Source organism: Drosophila bipectinata, chromosome XL (genome assembly GCF_030179905.1).
Source record: "Drosophila bipectinata strain 14024-0381.07 chromosome XL, DbipHiC1v2, whole genome shotgun sequence".
Classification (NCBI taxonomy): domain Eukaryota; kingdom Metazoa; phylum Arthropoda; class Insecta; order Diptera; family Drosophilidae; genus Drosophila; species Drosophila bipectinata.
In genome coordinates, this window is record NC_091734.1 from 21,006,796 (window position 1) to 21,030,610 (window position 23,815).

Genomic DNA, 23,815 nt, shown 5'->3' on the forward strand with positions numbered 1-23,815 from the left:
CAGTACTGGGGCTGCACACATGCTTGCCTTTATGGACTCAAAAGCCCCCTGGGCTTCACTTGTCCACTCAAACTTCCGATTGGTTTTCAAGGTGTTTGTCAACGGGGAAGTAATAGCGGAATAATCCCTAATGAACTTATGATACCATCCGGTCATACCAAGGAATCTTCGAACCTGCTTAACCGAACGGGGTGTTGGGTAACCTCTGACTGCAGCTATCTTATCAGGATCGGTACTAATAATACCATTACCTATCACGTGTGCTTAATACTTTACCTCTTTCCGACACAATTTACTTTTTTCAACATGAATTTTAAGATTCGCACGAGCCAGGTTGGAAGCGACTACCGATAAGACTTCAAGATGTCGTTCGAAGGTATCGGAGACAATGAGTAAGTCGTCTAAATATATAAAGACCTCATTATGTAAGTAGGCTGGAACTATTTTATCCATAATTCGCAATATGGACTGCGGGGCATTAGTGAGTCCAAATCGCATGACCACAAATTCATACAACGGACGTCCGGGTACTGAGAAAGCGGTTTTATCGCGAGATTTCGGGTTTAGAGGTATTTGCCAAAAATCGTCTTTTAAATCGAGACTAGTAATGAATTCGGCTTTTAGTAATCTACTTAGGATACCATCGATTATCGGCATTGGATATTTACGGTGACGGAATTCACCTTCCTACTATTCGTCAATTTTAAATTGGGAGTTCCGGAGCAAAATGCTGATGATGATTTTTGGCCTATGTCGGTAAAAGTTAGCCGGTTTGTTCATAGAGAGCCTGCTAAGGATATTGACCTCCCGGCGGTTCTACCTTTACCGCATTCGCAATCTATAAAAAACCCCCAGTAAGCGGCGCTGCTGGCGCCGTTACCTCTTATTCTGCTCAAGCTGAAGTTCGTCACCCCGTTTGCTCTCGGCTGCGTTACCAACCAACAATTGTGGATGCCCAGCAACAACAAGACGATGGTAATCGAGACGTTGGCAGGGCATCGCTTATCTTATCTCTTTTCGCTGGGCCATGTTTATTTACGTTTTGGACGTGTGGGTCGATCTTTGCTGCGTTTGGATGTGCCTGACTATGAACGCTCAATATTTTCACCTGGCACTGGATCTGCCGTGCAACTGGACTCTCGCAAGTCTACTGATGAGTCTAATGGAAATTTCTATACGTCCTTGTCGGCTATTTTGCAAGCTATGCGTATTGGATATGCCTCCACATGCACCAGTACCAGGAGTGCACTTTCATCATCACCGCCTTGCCGTCCAATTCCTAGTTTGGACTGTAGATACTCGTCGTCCTCGGACCCTAATAAAAGCCTAAAAGTTCTATTTCAAAATATATCAGGAATGAGAACCAAGACCCGGATGGTGTTCCTCAATTCTTCTGCCTGCGATTTTGATGTAATCATCCTTGTGGAAACGTGGCTCAATGACAAATTCAGCTCCTCTGAGCTCTTCGAGCCTAATTTGTACCATGTATTTCGAAAGGACCGAGATGCATTCAGTACCCAGTGTGGGCGAGGTGGAGGTGTGATCATCGCTATCCGTCGATCTCTTCAGGCTACACCACTGCGCCTTCCGGTGGCCGACCCTTTACTGGATCAGCTTGCGGTTTCAATCCAGGGCGTCCATGGCCCGTTCATCTTCATTGCTTCATACATCCCTCCCAACAGCGCATTTAGTATATATCATGCGCATATGGAAAACATCACTAGTGTCTGTGCTATAACGTCGGACCCTACCGCCTTGATGGTAGCTGGCGATTTCAACCTGAGCTCCATTGTCTGGTCTTGGGACCCAGAATTTCCCTGCATGCTACCTAGCAACGTTCACCAGAGTCATGAAATTGTAGTTTTAGATGATATTTTTAGTCTGGGCCTCTCCCAAGTAAATAATATTTTTAATGATTTATCCAAAATTCTTGATCTTATATTTTTAAATAATTTGGTTAATAGTAAAGTAGAATTATGCAATGTACCATTAAGTCCTTGTGATATGCACCACAAGCCGTTGGTAATTAATATTGAGTTTTATAGTTTTTTGCCTTCTGCTACCCCCATTCCATATTATCATCTGAATGATACTAACTTGTCACTTATTAACGCCTCTATTTCAGCCTTTAATTGGGTTTCCCTTTTTTCGGATGGCTCAATCGATGATTGTTATACAAAGTTCTTGGTTGCCCTTTTTATACCCTTGCAGAGGGTATTATAATTTTGTCCAAAAGTGTGCAACGCAGTGAAGGAGACATCTCCGACCCTATAAAGTATATATATTCTTGATCAGGATCACCTCCTGAGTTGATATGAGCATGTCCGTCTGTCCGTCTGTCTGTCTGTTTCTACGCGAACTAGTCTCTCAGTTTTAAAGCTATCGACTTGAAACTTTGCACACACCCTTCTTTCCTTTTCACGCAGTATATAAGTCGGAACGGCCGGGATCGGCCGACTATATCCTATAGCTGCCATATAACTGATTGATCGGAAATGGTATAACTTCGGTGTTAGAAAATTAGAAAGTTAAAAATTGACATGAGAGCATTTTTTGGCAAAATAATACGACATGCCAAATTTCGTAAGGATCGGCCGACTAAATCTTATAGCTGCCATATAACTGAACGATCGGAAATGACCCAACTTTCGTGTTTTTGAAGATAGATAGCTGGAACTTGGTACAGATTCTATTTTATGTCAGTTGATCCGACCTACAAAATTTCATTGGGATCGGCCGACTATATCCTATAGCTGCCATATAACTGAACGATCGAAAATGGTATTTGGTAGAAATATCAACTTTCGTATTTTTGAAGATAGAAGCTTGGGACTTTTTTTTAGATTTTTTATTGTAATTAATTGGTTTTATTATGATGTAATCATAAGGATCGGCCAACTATATCCGATGTTTGCGATATATATCCGGTTTTAGCTGCAAGGGTATATCAACTTCGGCTCCGCCCGAAGTTAGCTTTGCTTTCTTGTTAATATTATTGATACCTATGCCCTTGTGGGGGTACGAAGATCCTATAGTCTTCCCTAGTATACAAAAGGTTTAAAAAACTTAAAGAATAGATGGGATAAGCACTACAAACGATTTATAATGACAGGTGAGACTCGAGCAGGAGAGCAATACCGGCAATTTAAGCGGGAATTTGATTTCCTTAATAAGTTCCTCTACATTCAGTATATATCCGATGTCGAAGCTAGCCTTCGATCCAATCCTAAAGCTTTTTGGCGGTTTGTTAACAGCAAAAAGTCAAAATCGGACATACCTTCATACATATGTTATGGTAATTTAGCAGCCGACTCGGATCAGGGCGTTTCTGATCTTTTTGCAAAATACTTTGCCTCTAACTTGGAGCCGAAGGTTCCTTGGAGTGATCATGAAACTCTTCTTAGCATTGAGCCTTTTCTTAATGTGAGTAACATGGACGTTTTGGACGGTGACCTAGTTGAAGCCACTGGACATTTGACCGAGTCGCTCACACCTGACGTGGACGGTATCTCCCCATTCTTTCTTAAGAGGAGTATCGCTTCTCTTTCTACTTCCCTTAAACTGCTGTTCTCCTTTTCGCTCTCTTCTGGAAGATTCCCCCAACGGTGGAAGATTACTTCTATAACGCCTATTCACAAAGGTGGCAGTGCGATGTTACCAAGTATCGACCTATAGCCAAAATTTGCAACGTCGCTGAGATACTGGAGCGGATAGTAACTAAAAAATTGACTTTTCTGGCTCGCAATTTTATATCCCCAACCAGCATGGTTTTTTGCCTGGGAGGTCCACTACCACTAACTAAGCGGTCTTCTCTAAGCAATGCTTTGAAGCTTTGGAAAACCGATTTTAGGTTGATGCCATTTACACCGACTTCTCCAAAGCCTTCGACAAAGTGTGTCATGCTGCCATTCTGGGCAAACTATATAAATTAGGTATTCATTCCTGCCTATTAAGTTGGTTCGAGTCTTATCTGGCTGACCGACCTTGCCATGTTACTATTGGAGACGCTATCTCAAGTCCATTTGTCACCTCCTCTGGTCTTCCACAAGGCAGCTCTCTTGGACCTCTTCTATTTATCATTTTCATTAATGACATCTCGTCATGCTTTCGTCATTCGTACTTTTTAATGTATGCGGATGACCTTAAAATCTATAAAGCGATTAGCTGCATTAGTGACAGTTACTGGTTACAGGAGGATATATCCAGAGTTTACTCATGGTGCTCCCGCAATCTTCTTCCATTAAACTTATCTAAGTGTATGTTTACCCGTTACAGTAGGCGGTCTCTTGAGATCTGTACGGGTTATTCCATCAGTAATTATAATTTGGCAGCTAAAGAAGAGGTGTTAGACCTTGGTGTTTTATTCGACAGCAAATTTAAATTTTCTGGTCACTTAGAAGCGTATGCTACCTAAAGCGTATGCTATGCTGGGCTTTGTTAAAAGGCACGTGAAACAGTTCAAAAGTCCATACTCGAGCCTCAGCGTCTATGCTGCATTTATTTGGTCGAGGCTGGAATATGCCTCAATCATTTGGAATCCGGATTGCAAAGTTCGTTCCGACAGAATTGAGCGACTCCAGACAAAAATTTTTAAAATCTGCACTTCTGCCTCTAAGGTTTCAGGATCCTGTTCCTTCATACCAGAGCCGTTGCCTTCTTCTGAATGTTTGTCCGTGTAAGGATTTGTAAGGATTTGTCCGTTGGCGAAATAAATAAATAAACACGTCGGTGGTGGCCACCATCAGGATAGTTGATGAGGAGCCCATTTATTCCAGACCTTACCCGTACCCAACGGGAGCAGACGATTTCGTCAATAGCAAAATTCAGAACCTCTCTAAAAAATGGCATAATTCAGAAGTCGAGATCCCCCTACAATATGCCAATATGGGTAGTAGACAAAAAGGGCACCGACGAAACTGGCAAGCGTAAGATGCGCAGACTTTCGCAAATTGAACGAGTGGACAATACGAGATCGGTATCCCATGCCAAATATATCTATGATAATAAGGAATTTAGGCAATGCCAAATACTTTGAAACGCTCTATTTGAATTCTAGCTATCACCAAATTACACTGAAAGTGTGACCGTGAAAAACTTCCCATTCCATTAACGAAAGAAAATACGAGTTTCGACGACTGTCATTCGGGTTGAGGAATGCTGCCAGCATCTTCCAAAGAACCATCGACGACATACTGCGAGAGCAGATTGGCAAATTTTGCTATGTCTATGTCGATGATGTAATCGTATTCTCAGAGGATAAGAACTTAAAGCATAGAGAAGTTAACAACGCTACCGTCGAAAGGGAGCTGGTGGCCATAGTCTGGGCGCTAGAAAAACTGCGTCATTATATGTATGCAGTTAAAGATATTAATATCTACACTTACCACCAACCGCTGACCTTCGCCGTATCGGAGTCCAATCCGAATACTTTCCGAAAGCTAACTTTGGGCGGAGCCGAAGTTTATATACCCTTGCCGTTAAAACCGGATATATATCGCAAACATCGGATATATTTGGCCGATCCTTATGGGAATATGAATATATAATCCAATTTATTACAATACAAAATCTAAAAAATTTCCCAGCTTTAAAATCACGAAAGTTGGGTCATTTCCGATCGTTCAGTTATATGGGAGCTATAGGATATAGTCGGCCGATCCTTATGAAATTTGGCATGTCATATTGTTTTGCCTATAGTTATAGGATATAGTCGGCCGATCCCGGTTGTTCCGACTTATATACTTATATTTATTGCGATTTGCACCTGCTAGCAATGACACAGGACAAATTGGTTCGGCAATTCCCTGCCACCAAATTTTGGCACTGCAAAAACCGAGTTACGGACATTTTTGCAATCGCTGTAAGGCGAAAAATTCTCACTGCGAAGCAAAACAGAGCTCACAGATTTGCTCAAGAAAACGTGAAGCAGGTACTCTCAAAGTACTTCCCGAAAATGGCCAAGCTAGCGAACGAAATTGTCGCTAGTTGCAAGACATGCGCTAAGGCTATACGACAGACATCCAAAAAAAGGAGCTAATAATAATAGTAACACCAATCCCATCTCATGTCAACGAACCATCGTTGAACTCGCACACCATCTTGGCTATGATGAAAATCAAATCGGCGTTAGCATCTTAAATGCACCGCCCCTCCACAGTGTCTCAAACGGTCAAGTGGAACGTTTTCAAAGCATTCTGGTAGAGCTTGCTAGATGCCTTAAAATGGATAAAAGCAAGGCAAAGGCATTGGTGATCCTACTGGCTACAGCCAGATATAACAAGTTTATCCATCCAAGAGGTCGGCCGTCGTGGTTCAAACACAATCGACTAAAGCACAGTACGCCATAAGGAAACGCTTCCGGAGTGTTCGAATGTTCAGAGTGTTCGATGTGTTCGATGTTGGCGAAAAAATCCTAGTGAGGTCGGCCGACGTGGTTCAAACACAATCGACTTAACCACAGTACGCCATAAAGAAACGCTTCCGGAGTGTTCGAGTGTTCAGAGTGTTCGATGTGTTCGATGTTGGCGAAAAAATCCTAGTGAAGTCCAACAGGCGACTGCGAAACAGATTTTCACCATTGTGCGAGGAAAACCCAGACGAAGCGGACATAGGGACCCCAGTCCTAATTAAGGGGAGGGTGGTCCACAAGGACAAATTTAGGTAGGCCGAGCATAGCATTATTATCGCTCGCCTGATCATTTTTCATTTTTTTATTATCCTTGTTCCTAGTCACTTGGCATAAGTTTGTACTACTATTATTATTTCATCACGCTAACCAAATTATAGCACATCCGAATAACAGATTTACAACCACACCTCAGATTTTGCTTTGAGAGGAGTTCGCGTTTGTCAAACACTCAGCAAATCTCTCGGAATATAGGCGCATCATAGAAGAAACCGATGGAATGACCAATATGTTCCCTCAGTCACAAGTGCAGAAACTCTTCATCGTTAATGTCACTCATCCACGCGACCCGCTCGACTCATTGAGCGTCCATCATAGAGTAGCCAAAAGCTTAGACTTCCTAGGGACAGGTTTAAAGAAAGTGGCGGGAACGCCGGACGCTGAAGATATCGAAATAGTTAAATTTAAAGAACTTGAGGTAATGAATGCAATCAAGGCAAGTCATTATCAATAATAATAATAACCAGATTGATAAAAAGTCCCAAATCGATACAGGGCAAGATGCTACTAACTTGAAATAAAATGATTTCGATGGGGCTGCAGGGTTTAATGCTGGCAGTAGCACTTGCCAAAGTTATTGTTGTTTTGAACTTTGATCTGCATCGGCTATCGGTGAGTCACCCAGGCCCGAAGAACTGCGGCCCAGCTAAAAAAGATGAATTCCCAAATAGGATCGGTCAAAGGCGGCCTCATTTTTGAAAGGGGAAGTAGTTTAAGTTCCAGTTTGTATCCGAGCTTCAATCAATAAAGAAGTCCTAAACTTAATAGTCCAGCACAGCCGTTTATGTCAATTCATTTACTGAAATTGGTTATCGCGCCTTAAGGGCCATAGCAACGGAGTTGGCAACTCCCAGCGTAACTTCCTGATAAGAAGGAAACTCCATCGGCAACCGCCAGGAAACGCTGGCCGGTTGTTGGCCGGTCCTTATAGGTGGCCGGTCCTTATGAGAATATCATAATAAAACCAATAAATTACAACAAAATTCTAAAAAATTCCAAGCATCTATCTTCAAAAATACCAAAGTTGGTATTTCTACCATTTCCGATGGTTCAGTTATATGGCAGCTATAGAATATAGTCGACCGACCCTTATGAAATTTTGTATGTCGTATTATTTTGCCAAAAATAGCTCTCTAGAATCTGTACAAAGTTTCAAGTTTATATCTTTAAAAATACGAAAGTTGAGTCATTTTCGATTGTTCAGTTATATGGCAAATATAGGATAAAGTCGGCCGAGTTCTTTAAAATTTGGCATGTCGTATTATTTTGCATTTTGCATGTAAAAAATAGCATACGTACGAAATATGAATTCTCTAGCTATAAAAAAACCAAAGTAATAGCATTCCCGATCAATCAGTTATATGGCAGCTATAGGATATAGTCGGCCGATCCCGGCCGCTCCGACTTATATACTGCGTGCAAAGAAAAGAAGGGTGTGTGCAATGTTTCAAGACGATAGATTTAAAACTGATAGACTATTTTGGACAAAATTATAATACCCTCTGCAATGGTATAAAAATTACGACAAAGTTTTAATTCTTAAGTTTACAATCCTTTACATTTTAGATATTAGAGACAGTTTGTTTTGAAGAAATCAATTTGAGCGCGTGCAATGACAAGAATTGTGCAAAGGACCTGAATGGCGCAACCGGTAACGCAGGTATGAGTGAAATTTATAGACTGGTCTTTTAATGGTGCCATGTCAGGTAATACATTTTTTTGACTGGTCGAAAAAATAGCATTATTAATTAGGACTAATAATATTTATAACACCTAATTTGCGCAACAGGTACATAAAATAAACATGCATTAACTTACATGGCTAAATATTCAGAAATTCTATACTCCACCGACTAGTCAATGAAAAAAATGTATCGAGGGACGTCAGTTTGTGGAAAATATTTTTACAGGTAAAATATTTTAAATTTTAAATAAATTTTTTTTAAATTTAAATTTAAGAAATTTAAATTTAAACAGGGCGAAATTTGAAGTGAAAAACCAATACCGAATTTTGAATTTCAGAGCGGATTAGGGACGGCGCTGCGCGAGGCAGAGGAACGTTTAAGAGAACAGGAAAGGAACGCTGGAGAGCACAGGCAGCGGCGAAGGAATACGGACCACAGGCAGCGAGAACGGAAAAGGGACGCCGATAACAGGAGAGCAACCAGAAGAGATCCATTGCAAGATCACAGGAGCAACGGATAAACATATGCCAAACACGATGCCAGGAAACTGGCTTCTAAATTTTCTCTCCCAAACGTTGGCGCCTTAAAAACACCTTTCATTTTGCCGTCCTGCAAATATAATATTTGCCAAGACTTGTCATCTAGCCATCTCTCTTTGAAGACTCCCATTTAATTAAGGATACTAGAGTACGCTCACATTTTCATGACTGAAACTATTCTACCCGCTCGGATCCTTAAAGCTTAGTAAATAACAAGCTCTACAGAATCCACAACATTTCAATGAACGAATCATGGCTCAAAGAACTTCACAAAATTAATAAAATTCCTTTTATTGCGGATGAATCTAATCGCGAAGCAGTAGAGCAATGCTGCAGAGCTCGAAAAAATCCCGGAGGCCATATAACAATATTTAATACAATTAAACGCCGTCGTCAAACGACCTTAACGCTTGACGAAGACGACGAGGAACTTTCATTTCAACTATTTCTTGCGAAGAAATATTTAAAAGACATGCAACCTATGTGAAAAAAGCTAGATACCAAATCCGATTTTACGACGCGTCGTTGCGCAAACAATCAACCCAAATCATGGGATGACTATGATGAAGCGCTTGATGTAGTGGTAGTGACGAAGATGAAGTTGCTGAGAAAAGCTATCCACTGATGGGTGGGTCTAGTTTCGTTTAAAAATGCAGGCATCCTCGGATTCTTAGGCGGGCGCTTGGGCAAAACAACAACAACAACCCTATGGCTATACCACCGATGGCTTTGGCTATAACTCCTCTAAAAATTATCCGATTTGTCTGTTTTTGAAGTGTTGGTGAAGATTAGCCATTGAAACAGTTTGGCATTAAAACATTTTCAAAAAACATTTACGAACTGGCGCAAAAGCCAGATTTCTGTTTTGGGGGTGTGCAAAATTTTAACACTAACTTGACCTGCGCGGATATCATACAAGTCCAAATTCCAAATCTGATAGTTCTATCTCTTATAGTCTTCGAAATCCACACGTTCGAAATTGTTGACCGTTTGTATTGGAAACGGTATATAGTAAAATTGTTTATTATTCAAATGAGCCAAACTAATGTTGCGTCAGTTGACTAAGGACAACGCTAAGAAGAATAAGTGAACGAGGATTTGGGCTTACGTATTTATTCGATTGATCTCAGCTTAAGATTAATTTCTTGTTACAAAAATCTTACTTTTGCTGCAAATTCAAATTCTGGACTTAACGAATTTTCGCTTAAAATAACATTTCCAATTTTAACGTTACATTGTTTTATTCTAATAACTTTGCTTCCATTTATTTTTATATCGCTATTTAATTCTTGACAATTTTTAGTGATTGTAGTTTCAGTTAGATTCCATATAAGTACAATATAATATTTTGTTCAACGTATTGAATTATTTTTTGAGGGTGTTGGCATAAAATTACAATTTAGGTTCTTGTGCTTAATTATAATTTTAATACATTCATTATTAACTTCGTTATGGTCTTGATTATTTTCTTCTCATCTTCACAATATGATTGTTGATCTTAATAGTCTAACTGAGTCCATTATAAGGAATTATTCTCATGGTAATAATGATTTTGTGGTTAATAGAGATAAGTGAAATAAGTAGTAGTTCGTTATTTTTGTGGTCAATCCAAGTTGATTGTTGATCGGTTTTGGTTAAAATTATTTTTTGGCTGTTAATGCTTTTTAACTTGTCATTATTCAGTAATTTTGAACTAAAAAGTCCAAGAAAGTTGCATGCCCATTGTCTTCAATGTACTCAGTAAATTGCATAAGTTCATTGACAAGTGTGTCAATGCTATTGCGGTTATTATACCCTTGCAGAGGGTATTATAATTTTGTCCAAAAGTGTGCAACGCAGTGAAGGAGACATCTCCGACCCTATAAAGTATATATATTCTTGATCAGGATCACCTCCTGAGTTGATATGAGCATGTCCGTCTGTCCGTCTGTCTGTCTGTTTCTACGCGAACTAGTCTCTCAGTTTTAAAGCTATCGTCTTGAAACTTTGCACACACCCTTCTTTCCTTTGCACGCAGTATATAAGTCGGAACGGCCGGATCGGCCGACTATATCCTATAGCTGCCATATAACTGATTGATCGGAAATGGTATAACTTTGACTTTTTAAAGTTAGAGAATTCAAATTCGACATAAGAGCATTTTTTGGCAAAACATTACGACATGCCAAATTTCATAAGGATCGGCCGACTATATCCTATAGCTGCCATATAACTGAACGATCGGAAATGACCCAACTTTCGTGTTTTTGAAGATAGAAAGGTGGAATTTAGTACAGATTCTATTTTTGGTTAGTTGATCCAACCTACAAAATTTCATTAGGATCGGCCGACTATATCCTATAGCTGCCATATAACTGAACGATCGGAAATCACCCAACTTTTGTGTTTTTGAAGATAGAAGTTTGGGACATTTTTAGGTTTTGTATTATAAAAAATTGGGTTATATTATCATATTCTTATAAGGATCGGCCAACTATATCCGATGTTCGCGATATATATCCGGTTTTAACTGCAAGGGTATATAAACTTCGGCTCCGCCCGAAGTTAGCTTTTCTTTTTTGTTTTTTGTTATTTTTTTCCTTATTATTTATATCAAGTGTGCCAAAAAAAATTTAAAACATGAACCTATTATAACAAATAGTCCACGTTTCTAAATATTTTGCTGATGAATAGTTAAACCATTTAGTTCTTTCAAAAGTTTATTATACAAATATTTCATTCTGAGCGAGTCTGTTATCTTTTTACCAAAAGATTAAGTGATGATATTTATTTCCGTTAAATTTATTCTTAGAGAGTGATGTTCATACTCTACAGGTATTCGAATTGGAATGCTCGAGAAAAATAAACAGCGAAGGGTGAAATCTAAGTTGGGTATTGGAGTGTGGTCCGTGGTGAATAATAGAACAACATTATTGTACAGAAGGTTCCTGTGGAAGTGAGAAATGAAATGCGTAGTTGTTTTTTTCCTAAAAAAGTTTATTTGAGTGGAATGTATAGACGCGACGACGATCGATCAGCGTTGCCATGGTAACTTGGTATACAAAATAAGGTTTTCTTTAGTTGTGGCAGCGTCTTGCCTACAACATTCTCCACCTGCACAGCTCTTGCAGGAGGTTTCCACCGTGACACGTGAAGCTCACGGAATTGTGGGTTTTGACGAACCGTTATTAACGATTATTTTATTTTTTCCTGGCAAATCACAAAATGGTTTCACTTACATGAATCTATGAAAGTTTTCCTTCTCTTTCGCAGTCTTCTGTGTGGTCCAGACCAGTCCGTCCTAGGGTACCAGTTTTAAGATGATGATTTTGTTTTTCCTCGTGTTTTCGAGGCTTGGAGATTTCGTCGGGGTCTTCGACTTGGTTGGGCGCATAATAAGGTTTTCTTTAGTTGTCGTAGCGTGTTTGCCTACAACATTCTTCACCTGCACAGCTCTTGCAGGAGGTTTCCACCGTGACACGTGAAGCTCACGGAATTGTGGGTTTTGACAAACCGTTATTAACGATTATTTTATTTTTTCCTGGCAAATCACAAAATGGTTTCACTTACATGAATCTATGAAAGTTTTCCTTCTCTTTCGCAGTCTTCTGTGTGGTCCAGACCAGTCCGTCCTAGGGTACCAGTTTTAAGATGATGATTTTGTTTTTCCTCGTATTTTCGAGGCTTGGAGATTTCGTCAGGGTCTTCGACTTGGTTGGGCGCATAATAAGGTTTTCTTTAGTTGTCGTAGCGTGTTTGCCTACAACATTCTTCACCTGCACAGCTCTTGCAGGAGGTTTCCACCGTGGCACGTGCTGCTCACGGAATTGTGGGTTTTGACGAAACCGATGCGGCAAGTTGCTGCCCACAACAGCCGGTCACTATGAAGATGTCTCTGCAATCCTGTAATGATGCGGGGCACCGATCGAGACCAGGTGGTAGCCACAATCAGTGACGATGATGCTGCTGATCCTCTTCTTGTAAGCTGGTAGCCGGGTCGTGGCTCCAGTTATTTCTCCAACGGTGATTAGAGATAAAACACAAGACATGGAAGATGTGCCTTTATTCTTCGGTTGTCAGCTCAGAACTCATTAACATAAATTTTGCTTAACCTTTCAGCAACATGAATATCAGTCACATTGAATATAAGCAACGTCGCCAGAATAGATTCCGTTTCTCAGCAATATTAGTTGTCTTTCATTCCTTAAATTGTGTTTTGAAGTATTTGGTTTCCCTATTTCGATTAGTAATTTTGTGTTTTGAAGTATTTGGTTTCCCTATTTCAATTAGTAATGATCTTCGTCTTTTTTTTTTTTACACTTTTGCTTGCTTTTGAATTTGTGTCTTGTGTCAAAGTTAAATTTCTTCGTCGATCTTCATTTAATTTATCTATTTTCCTTTCTTTAATATTTTGAGTGTCTAATATTAGATGGCCAGCGTATAGGAATATTTCATCAGGTATTTGTCCAGTGGTGTCATGATTAATTTTATGGTTGTATGTGAAAAGGATTGTTTCTATCTTGCTTCATTTTACTTATTCGTCATCGGATGATTTAATTATTTCGATTTTTTCAGTATTCCGTAATATTTTCTTTTGTGTAAAGCAATAGCTTCAAAGGCCTTCTGCTTAAAATCTATGTTGTAATTCATTTGTTTTAATATAGATGCATATATGTGTACTTACTCTAGCTATGTACAGTCAGATTAAACTTAAATGTTATTATGTTGTAGATATATTTATTGGTCTACTATTTCTTCTCAAGTTTCTTGGAGAAATTTTTTGACTTTGCTCAATGTAATTAGAGCTTTCTAGGAATATGTGTGATAGGGTTAGGTTATGACTATGTGGCAACCCTCTTAAGTTCTCGTTAGCACGACCAAACTCGATGGCTCACGCGAGTATCGGTATTGTGAGAGTACATCTCCAACACACACTCTCTCTCGTCCAACAGCTTCGTCTGCCGCCACTGCTGAGCCTTTACCGCAATCGTCTCTTAATCATCTTTCTAGTTATAAATATATGTGTATATATAAATATAAGAGCATCAAATTGGTGACCCCTAGGTGATCACTATATACACGCGAGTACAGGTGCTTACAATGGCAAACAACGACGCCCCACAAGACGACGCCGAGGTTTATCACGATACCGTTTTTTGCGGTTTCGACGCAGTCATAAACCCCGTAGTTGTTGAAATATCGCCGTTTTGACCCGAACACCGAGAATTATAGCTATCGCAATTTGAAGCCCAATTCGTTTTGGCGGACATAACCTCGGACGAAATGAAATTTAACATGATCCTAGCGTCAATCGAAGCACCGGTGTTGGCCCGAATTGCCGACGCCATCGTCAACCAACCACGCACAGGCAAGTACGAAAATTGGAAATCGTGCATTCTGGAACGCTTCTGCTAAAGCGAACAAATGAAATTCCAGAAGCTAATATCGGAGACCGTCCTTGGTGACAAGCGCCCCACACAACTGCTCAAAGAGCTAACCGCACTCGCCGCAAACAAAGTTCACGAATCTTTCTTGAAAGCACTGTGGCTGCAGCGCTTACCAACCCAAGTGCAAGCGATCTTACAAGCATCGGATGCCAGCCTAAGCAAACTTAGCCTAGCAACTTAGCAAACTTAGTCTAGCAACTTAGTCGGCACCAACCAGCAGCGCCGTTTTCGACGATCGTTTAGACTGCATCGAACAACTAATCAAAGCGCTGTTCAAAAACCTTAAACGGAAACCTTGAAGCTTGCGAACGGATGGAACAGCGTCATAGCTGTAGACATGTGTTGGTACCACAGCAAATTTGGCAACGCCGCCAATCATGCTCTTTTTCATCCAAACCAAACAACTAAAACAGTCTTCGGATTCGGCGGACAAATTCGAAGAAGACCACAACACAATTGTCGGCCTCGTCATCAGCGACAATTTCTTCAAAACACAGTTTCTCATCGACACCGGCGCCGACATTTCAGTGATGCCACCCTGTAGAAACGCCAATACTGTGCTTACTCCAAAGCTTCTTTTCGCTGCCAATGGCACGAAAATACAAACCTATGGAGAAAAACGCATATCATTGCCACTGGTATTGAAACTTCGTTTGGACCTTAGTGATAGCTGACGTCAACAGCGCTATCATTGGATCGGATTTTCTTCAACACTTCGACCTACTTGTCGATATCTCGCGATCTCGCAACGATCAACTCGAACCAGCTGTCAGCAACGTCCGAAGTAACGCACTTGATCTCGACCAACGGCCCGCCTACTTACGCTCGCGCCCGACGACTAGCGCCCGACAAACTCAAAGCTGCACAATCCGAGTTCTCTTACCTCATCGAGAAAGGAATATGCCGTCCCTCAAGTAGCAACTGGTTCAGCCCATCGCACCTGGTAAAGAAAGCAAATGGAGAGTGGCGACCGTGCGGCGACTACCGAGCACTGAACAACGTAACAGTGCCGGATCGACATCCTATTCCGTACATATTAGATGTAACGAGCATCTTATACGGTAAGAAGATATTTTCGAAAATCGACCTAAAAAAAAAGCATATCACCAAATTTCTGTCGAACCACAAGATATTCCCAAAACAGCAATTATCACGCCTTTTGGGCTATTCGAATTTTTGTTCATGACGTTCAGTCTGCGCAACGCAGCGCAAACATCATAAACGTAAACGACGTTATACAAGGCCTCGACTTCGTTTTTGCATACGTCGACGACATTCTGATCGCTTCAAAATCCGAGGCGCAGCACGAGACGCATCTACGCACGATCCTCGACCGCCTTCGAACGCGTTCACCGCCTGCAAGAACGAGCTTGCGAACGCTAGGTTGTTGAACTACATAGCACCAAACACGCAATTAACGCTAACGACCGATGCATCCGACGACGCCATGGGTGCCGTAGTACATTAGATCATCAACGGGCAAACACAACCACTGGGTTTCTTCTCCAGAAAATTCACATCGACGCAAAAAAAGTACAGCGCCTACGATAGAGAACTGACTGCCATCTATAAGGCCATTTTGCACTTCAAGTATGCACTAGAGGGCAGAAACTTCGTAATTTTCGCCGACCACAGGCCGCTTATGTAAGCCTTCAGTCAAAAAAGCGAGAAAGCATCACCTCGACGCGCCCGGCAACTGGATTTTATCAGCCAATTCAGCACCGATATATGGCAGATCTCTGGAGAAGAAACAACGTGGCTGATTTTCTCTCACGCATCGGCGCCATCAAACACATAAACTTCGACGAGATGGCACTGGAACAGGAAAACGATGAGGAACTGCCCCATTGGCCGCAAACTACGAGGGTCCTTTCGAAGTGGTAACAAAACACGACAAATATTTTACGCTCAAAAGCTACACAAAGGACAACAAGGTTTCCATCGATTGACTTAAACCAGCTTACATGTTCAAAGACGAAAGGCCTCCGACACAGGAGCAGACGACACCTCAGACACCCAAGCAAGTGTGAAGATCCGGACGACGATCTTTCTCAACTGGAACTCTAGGAGGGGGTACTGAGGCAACCCTCATCAGTTCATCCCTCATCAGCACGACCAAACTCGTTAACTCATGTGAGTATCGATATTGTGTTAGTACATCTCCAACACACACTCTCTTGCCAAACAGCTTCGACAGCTTCATCCGCCGCCACTGCTGAGCCTTTACCGCATTCCTCTCTTAATCATCTTTCTAGTTTCAAATATATGTGTATAGTGAGTAATAAATATAAGAACATAAAAGGCTCAATACATTTTCTCTGAGAGGTATGTGAAATTAATTATAAGTAATAAATGTTTAGTACATGTGTTATATTGTCCAATCGTACAATGTGTTATTGGTATGTTTTTAGGCCGCTGCTAAGAAATGTATCTAACCACAGTTATTTAATCGATCAGATTCTGCCGACCCCCTAAAAAGGAATTTATAGAGGGAAAAAACTCAACTTATAAAAAATGAAAAAAATAACTTTGACGCAAATGAGCAATTAAAACACCTTGTTGAGCACACCTACGCTTGCGGAAAACAAAATAAGATAGGAAAGCTAACTCCGGGCGGAGCATAAGTTGATATACCCTTGCAGTTAAAACCGGATATATATATCGCAAACATCGGATATTGTTGGCCGATCGTGATAAGAATATGATAATATAACCCAATTTATTATAATCGGCTGACTATATCTTATAGCTGCCATATAACTGAACGATCGAAAATGACCCAACTTTCGTGTTTTTGAAGATAGTAAGCTGAACCTTAGTACAGATTATATTTTTGGTCAGTTAATCCGACCTACCAAATTTTATAACGATCGGCCGACTATATCTTACAGCTGCCATATAATTGAACGATCGGAAATGTTTTTTGGTAAAAATACCAACTTTGGTATTGATAAAGATAGAAGTTTGGGACTTTTTTTTTGACTTTATATTATAATAAATTGGGTCATATTATTATATTCTTTTAAGGATCGACCAACTATATACGATGTTTGCGATATATATCCGCTTTTAACTGCAAGGGTATATCAACTTCGGCTCCGCCCGAAGTTAGCTTTCCTTTCTTGTTTTTAAATAATTTTGTCATTTTCTGTATAGCTGGATGTAAAAGGTTTTCTTGTGATTAAAGTATAATTTATTTGAATTCGGCATATGAACAAACATTTTTTAATATGCAGAGACTGCGAATTACTTTAGTGTAGTCGGGATTAAAAATTTTTCTGTATGCCCTTTGAACAATTTTAAAATTTACATCGCTCTCAATAAAAATGGGTATGTTTCTTTTATCAAGTAAAATCTGTTTAGCCTTTTCGAATGTCATTACATTATATTGAATTGTGGCAATGTAGTTATCGGATATTGTTGAATGCTCTACTTTATTCTTATCGGATTTAATGAAATAATTAAATTATTTTTTTCTTGAAATAGTTTATTGGTTTTTCTGTTAAATAAATAAGGATACTATTGACTTTATCTGCCCTGTTGAGTAACTTCACTTTGATGATTTTCTTCAAGTTTGATTCTTGGTTAAGCATCGGCAACTGAATTTTAATTCCCTTTAATATAGTCGATGTTCTATCGACTTCGTTAATCCGACTTCGGCTTCGTTTAATTTAGCTCTTCAACTTTATAACTTGACATAAGGTTCTTTTCAGGTATGCAACCATCTAAGAGGATGATGGTCACTAGCAATGAGAAAATGTTTCCCTAGTAAATAATGTCGAAAAGTTTTAGTAGCCTACACTATGGCGAGTAAATCCTTTTCGATAGCACTGTAATTTTATTCGTGTTCATTGAGTATTCTGCTTATGAAAGATATAGGATGACCATTTTGAGAAAGTACGGATTTCTTGTTGTCTTGTCTTAATCCTGTTTTATTCAGGATTAATGAGACAATATTGATATGTATCAAAAATTATACCATTTTTTGGAAGTTGTACTGAAAAAATGGCGCCAAAACACGACAAAAATTCAAAAATGTCAGTTTCTTGTGTAAAAATGTTATCCTTTTTGTTTTAATTAATTTGAGATCTATTTTTTTTTAAAGCTACAAAATTTAACTATTAAAAAACGTCGGAATTTTTAAAATCCGTATAAATTACGCGTTAGGTAATTTTTAAGAGCAAAAAACTCCCGAAAAACCGTTGTTTCTAAATAAATTAAGATTTTGAGGGTATTCGAAATATTTTCAACACGGTTTTGTACTATATTCGACCTAATAAAAAATTGCTACTAGGTCTCTTCAAAAGTTCCAAATCACTGTCGCGCTGTGTTATTAAGAAGCTTTAAGCTTTATGTTTTTTGAATGCTTCTATGGAGTAGAGATTTTGTGTATCAATCTTTGCTCCTTTTTATACCCTTGCAGAGGGTATTATAATTTTGTCCAAAAGTGTGCAACGCAGTGACGGAGACATCTCCGACCCTATAAAGTATATATATTCTTGATCAGGATCACCTCCTGAGTTGATGTGAGCATGTCCGTCTGTCTGTCCGTTTCTACGCGAACTGGTCTCTCAGTTTTAAAGCTATCGACTTGAAACTTTGCACACACCCTTCTTTCCTTTGCACGCAGTATATAAGACGGAACGGATCGGCCAACTATATTCTATAGCTGCCATATAACTGATTGATCGGAAATGGTATAACTTCGGTGTTATTTGAGTTAGAGAGTTCAAATTTTACATGAGCGCTTTTTTTGGCAAAATAATGCCAAATTTCGTAAGGATCGGATGACTATATCCTATAGCTGCCATATAAATGAACGATCGGAATTGACCCAACTTTCGTGTTTTCGAAGATAGAAAGCTGGAACTTGGTACAGATTATATTTTTGGTCAGTTAATCCGACCTACCAAATTTTATAACGACCGGCTGACTTTATCTTATAGCTGCCATATAACTGAACGATCGGAAATGGTTTTTGGTAGAAATACCATCTTTGGTATGTTTGAAGATAGAAGTTTGGGACTTTTTTTAGATTTTGTATTGTAATTATATATTCATATTCCCATAAGGATCGGCCAACTATATCCGATGTTGGCGATATATATCCGGTTTTAACTGCAAGGGTATATAAACTTCGGCTACGCCCGAAGTTAGCTTTCCTTTCTTGTTTTACATTGGCTTCTGCAGGCTTGGAAAAAACTAGATGTAATGAATTTTAATATTCGGTAAGGGATGTGGAAAAAATGTTAATATCATCTTAATATACTAAACAATGTTTGTTAAGCAGCGTTCAAAGGAAATTATTCATGCACCTTTGTAGAGGGTGCATTCCTAAGGCCAAGGTGGAAAATACAGTTTTAGATATTGATTCTGGGTCCATTTCTATTTAAAAAAATCTCTTTGCCAAATCGATAGTTGTGAAATATTAACATTTTCCTAGCTTACTAAGGATTTCGCCCAAGTTTGGTATTGGATATCTGACAGAAATCGATATTTTATATCGATATAGAGCTCATATATATCGATACGAGCTCATCAGGACTTTTCCTCCAAGGCGAATTTGTTTCTCCAAAAAAATTTTAAGCTCCAAATGTCCAAGCCGAACTTCAACATCTAAAAGAGGAAAAGTTCTTAGCTGCGCATTATGAGGTTGTGGCTAAAAGAATCGAAGACATCTGCTTGTATTACTGTTAAAAGGAGCGCCAAATAAATAGGTGTTACTACAATGAGTTCCTTTTGGAAACAGTTTTTTATACCCTTGCAGAGGGTATTATAATTTTGTCCAAAAGTGTGCAACGCAGTGAAGGAGACATCTCCGACCCTATAAAGTATATATATTCTTGATCAGGATCACCTCCTGAGTTGATATGAGCATGTCCGTCTGTCCGTTTGTCTGTCTGTCTGTTTCTACGCGAACTAGTCTCTCAGTTTTAAAGCTATCGTCTTGAAACTTTGCACACACCCTTCTTTCCTTTGCACGCAGTATATAAGTCGGAACGGCCGAGATCGGCCGACTATATCCTATAGCTGCCATATAATTGATTGATCGGAAATGGTATAACTTTGGTGTTTTTAGAGTTAGAGAGTTCAAATTTGACCTGAAAGCTATTTTTTGGAAATAATTACGACATGCCAAATTTCATAAGGATCGGCCGACTATATCCTATAGCTGCCATATAACTGAACGATCGGAAATAGTATTTGATAGAAATATCAATTTTCGTATTTTTGAAGATAGAAGCTTGGGACTTTTTTTTAGATTTTTTATTGTAATTAATTGGTTTTATTATGATGTAATCATAAGGATCGGCCAACTATATCCGATGTTTGCGATATATATCTGGTTTTAGCTGCAAGGGTATATCAACTTCGGCTCCGCCCGAAGTTAGCTTTGCTTTCTTATATAATATAATTCTTTTCTTTTTATAATTCTCTTATAAAAAAGATACATGAAAGTCTTAAATCAATTTAAAATGACTTATCAACGCACTGCACGCTGACCTGCTATGCGACCCTTCTTAACTTCACTAAGCGCACCATTTATGCATTTATTTAGGCTGCAGGGGATCGGTTTTAACCCATGCTGTTTATCTCGTATTTTCATGGGTCCGATCCCTTGAAACGGAATTTGTATCTAAAATCGTGTTCAATGCTTGAACAATAACCATAATTTTGAGACTCTTGAAAGCCATGGAAGAAAACATGTTTTAACGGCCCTTTTATTTGCTCTTCAAATTTTCTTTGTTTTGTCGAAACCTATGCTCTTCCCAGCTAAGACTTTTCTTCACTTCTTCACAAGGTTTCGACATTATTTGAAGAATTGATAGCAACCGATTGAATGGTATTGGCCAAAACGGATTAATGATTTATGCTCAGTAAAATAAGTCTTTGAACTCAAGAACTATAAACCAGTCAATTGCCTTTAAATAACTTAATGCATCCTTCATTCTTGTTTATAGGAATACAAAAGTTGGTTATATGGGGAATGTTAAGAGAAGCAAAAAACAAGAAAGGAAAACTAACTTCGGGCGGAGCCGAAGTTGATATACTCTTGCAGTTAAAACTGGATATATATCGCAAACATCGGATACAGTTGGCCGATCCTTATGAGAATAACATAATAAAATTAATTTATTACAATAAAATATCTAAAAAAATAACCCAAGCATCTAACTTCAAAAATACCATGTATTTCTACCAAAAACCATTTCCGATCATTCATTTATATGGCAGCTATAAGATGTAGTCGGCCGAACGTTTTGAAGGTCGGATTAACTGGCCAAAAATATAATCTGTACCAAGTTCCAGCTTTCTATCTTCAAAAACACGAATGTTGGGTCACTTCCGATCGTTCAGTTATATGGCATAAGATATACCATAGTCGGCCGTTGTTTATGAAATTTGGCATGTCGTATTATTCTGCCAAAAATAGCTCTCATGCTAAATTCTCTATCTCTAAAACCACCTCTCGAACTCTTGAAACACCAAAGTAATACCATTTCCGATCAATAAGTTATATGCCAGCTATAGGGTATAGTAGGCAGATCTCGTACGTTCCGACTTATGCAAAGGAAAGAAGGGTGTGTGCAAAGTTTCAAGTCGATAGCTTTAAGACTAGTTTACGTAGAAACAGACAGATGGACATGCTCGTATCAACTCAGGAGGTGATCCTGAGCAAGAATATATATACATTATAGGGTCGGAGATGTCTCCTTAACTGCGTTGCATACTTTTGGACAAAATTATAATACCCTCTTCAAGGGTATAAAAATGGTGGTACTCCAATAAGTTTCGTTATAAAACGGAGTTTATTCATAAAATAAATGAAAATCTTAAACCTATAATATATAAAAATCTTAAACCTACTTATCAACGCAGTGCACGCTGACATGCTACGTGACCTTTTGTTTAGTTCCACATTTGCACAACATATTTATTTATTCTATTTATTTCGCCAACGGATAAATCTTTAGCGGTTACAAAATATTACCCTATAAACTACAAAATAAATGCCTGATTATTAAGCCTTTAAAAACACCCTTTTAAACATTGAGATGAAGGCAGCGACTCTGGTATGAGGGTAGAGGATCATGCAATTTTAGCGACAGAAGAGCAAATTTTTAAAATTTCTTCTGGATTTTTTTCTTTTGTCCCTAATGATTGAGGCATATTTCAGCCTTGACCGAACAAATGCAGCATAGACGCTGAATCTCGAGTGTGGATTTTAAATTGGCTCACGTGCATCTTCACAAAGTCCAGCATAGCATACGCTTTAGGTAGTATAAAGTCAAAGTGAACAGCAAATTTAAATTTGCTGTCGAATAAAACACCTAACATTTAATAAAATCTAACACTTCCTTTTTAGCTGTCAAACTATAATTGCTGATAGAATAACCGCGCAACATCAAGAATCTGCTCACTGTAGCGGGTAAACAGAAATGTTGATAAGTTTAATAGGAGAAGATTACGGGAGCACCTTCGGGAAAACTTTAAATGTATCCTCCTGCACAAGTAACTGTAACTGATGCAACTAATGGCCTTATGTATTTAAGGTCATCCGCATACAACAAGAAGTAGACATGACGAAAGCATGAAGAGATGTCATTAATGAAGATAATTAATAGAAAAGGTCCCAGATAGCTGCCTTGTTGAAGACCAGAGGAGGCGACAAAGGGACTTAAGATCAGCATCAGACTTAAGTAGCTCCAATAGCAGCGTGGCTCTGCCAGAAAAGACTCAAACCAACTTAATAAGGAGGAATGAATATCTTATGAATGAATTTATATATTTTCGCCAGAAGAGTAGCATGACAAACTTTGTCAAAAGCTTTGACAAAGTCAGTGTAAATTGCATCAACCTGAAATCGGTTATCAAACACTTCAATGCAGTGCGTAGAAAATATCGATAATTTAGTTGTAGTGGACGTCCCAGCCAAGAAACCATGCTGGTTGGAGGATATAAAATTACTAGTCAAAAACGTAAATTTTTTAGTTACTATCCAGAATCTTAGCAATCTTAGCAAGTTGGTAACAGTAAGTAATCTTCCACAGATAGGGAAATCTACCGGATGAGAGCAACAAAGAGAACAGCAGTTAAAGGGGAGTAGAAAGGGAAGCGATACTCTTCCCGATACTCTTAAGAAAGAATGGGGAGATACCACCCAAGTCAGGTGTGTGTGATTTGGTAAAATGTCCTTTGGCTTCAACTAGGTCACAGTCCAATATGTCCATATTACTCACATTAAGAAAGGCTCGATGCTCAGAAGAGTTTTATTATTATTCCAAGGAACTTTCCGTGGTTAGAGTCAAAAAGTTCCGAAACGGCCTGATCCGAGTCGGCTAAATTACCATAACATATGAAAGAAGGTATGTCCGATGTTGACTTTTTGCTTAAAAATTGGATCGGAGGCTAGCTTTGACTTCGGATATGTACTGGTTGTAAAGAAAATTATTAAGGAATTCAAAAACCCGCATGATT

At 39.1% G+C, this 23,815-nt stretch overlaps 1 protein-coding gene across 6 annotated transcripts in view; it reads right to left on the minus strand.

Moving 5' to 3' along the window:
* dpr18 (defective proboscis extension response 18) overlaps positions 1 to 23,815 on the minus strand; it is a 338,738-nt gene that overhangs the window by 314,168 nt on the left and 755 nt on the right. The gene's annotated exons all lie outside the window — the stretch shown is intronic.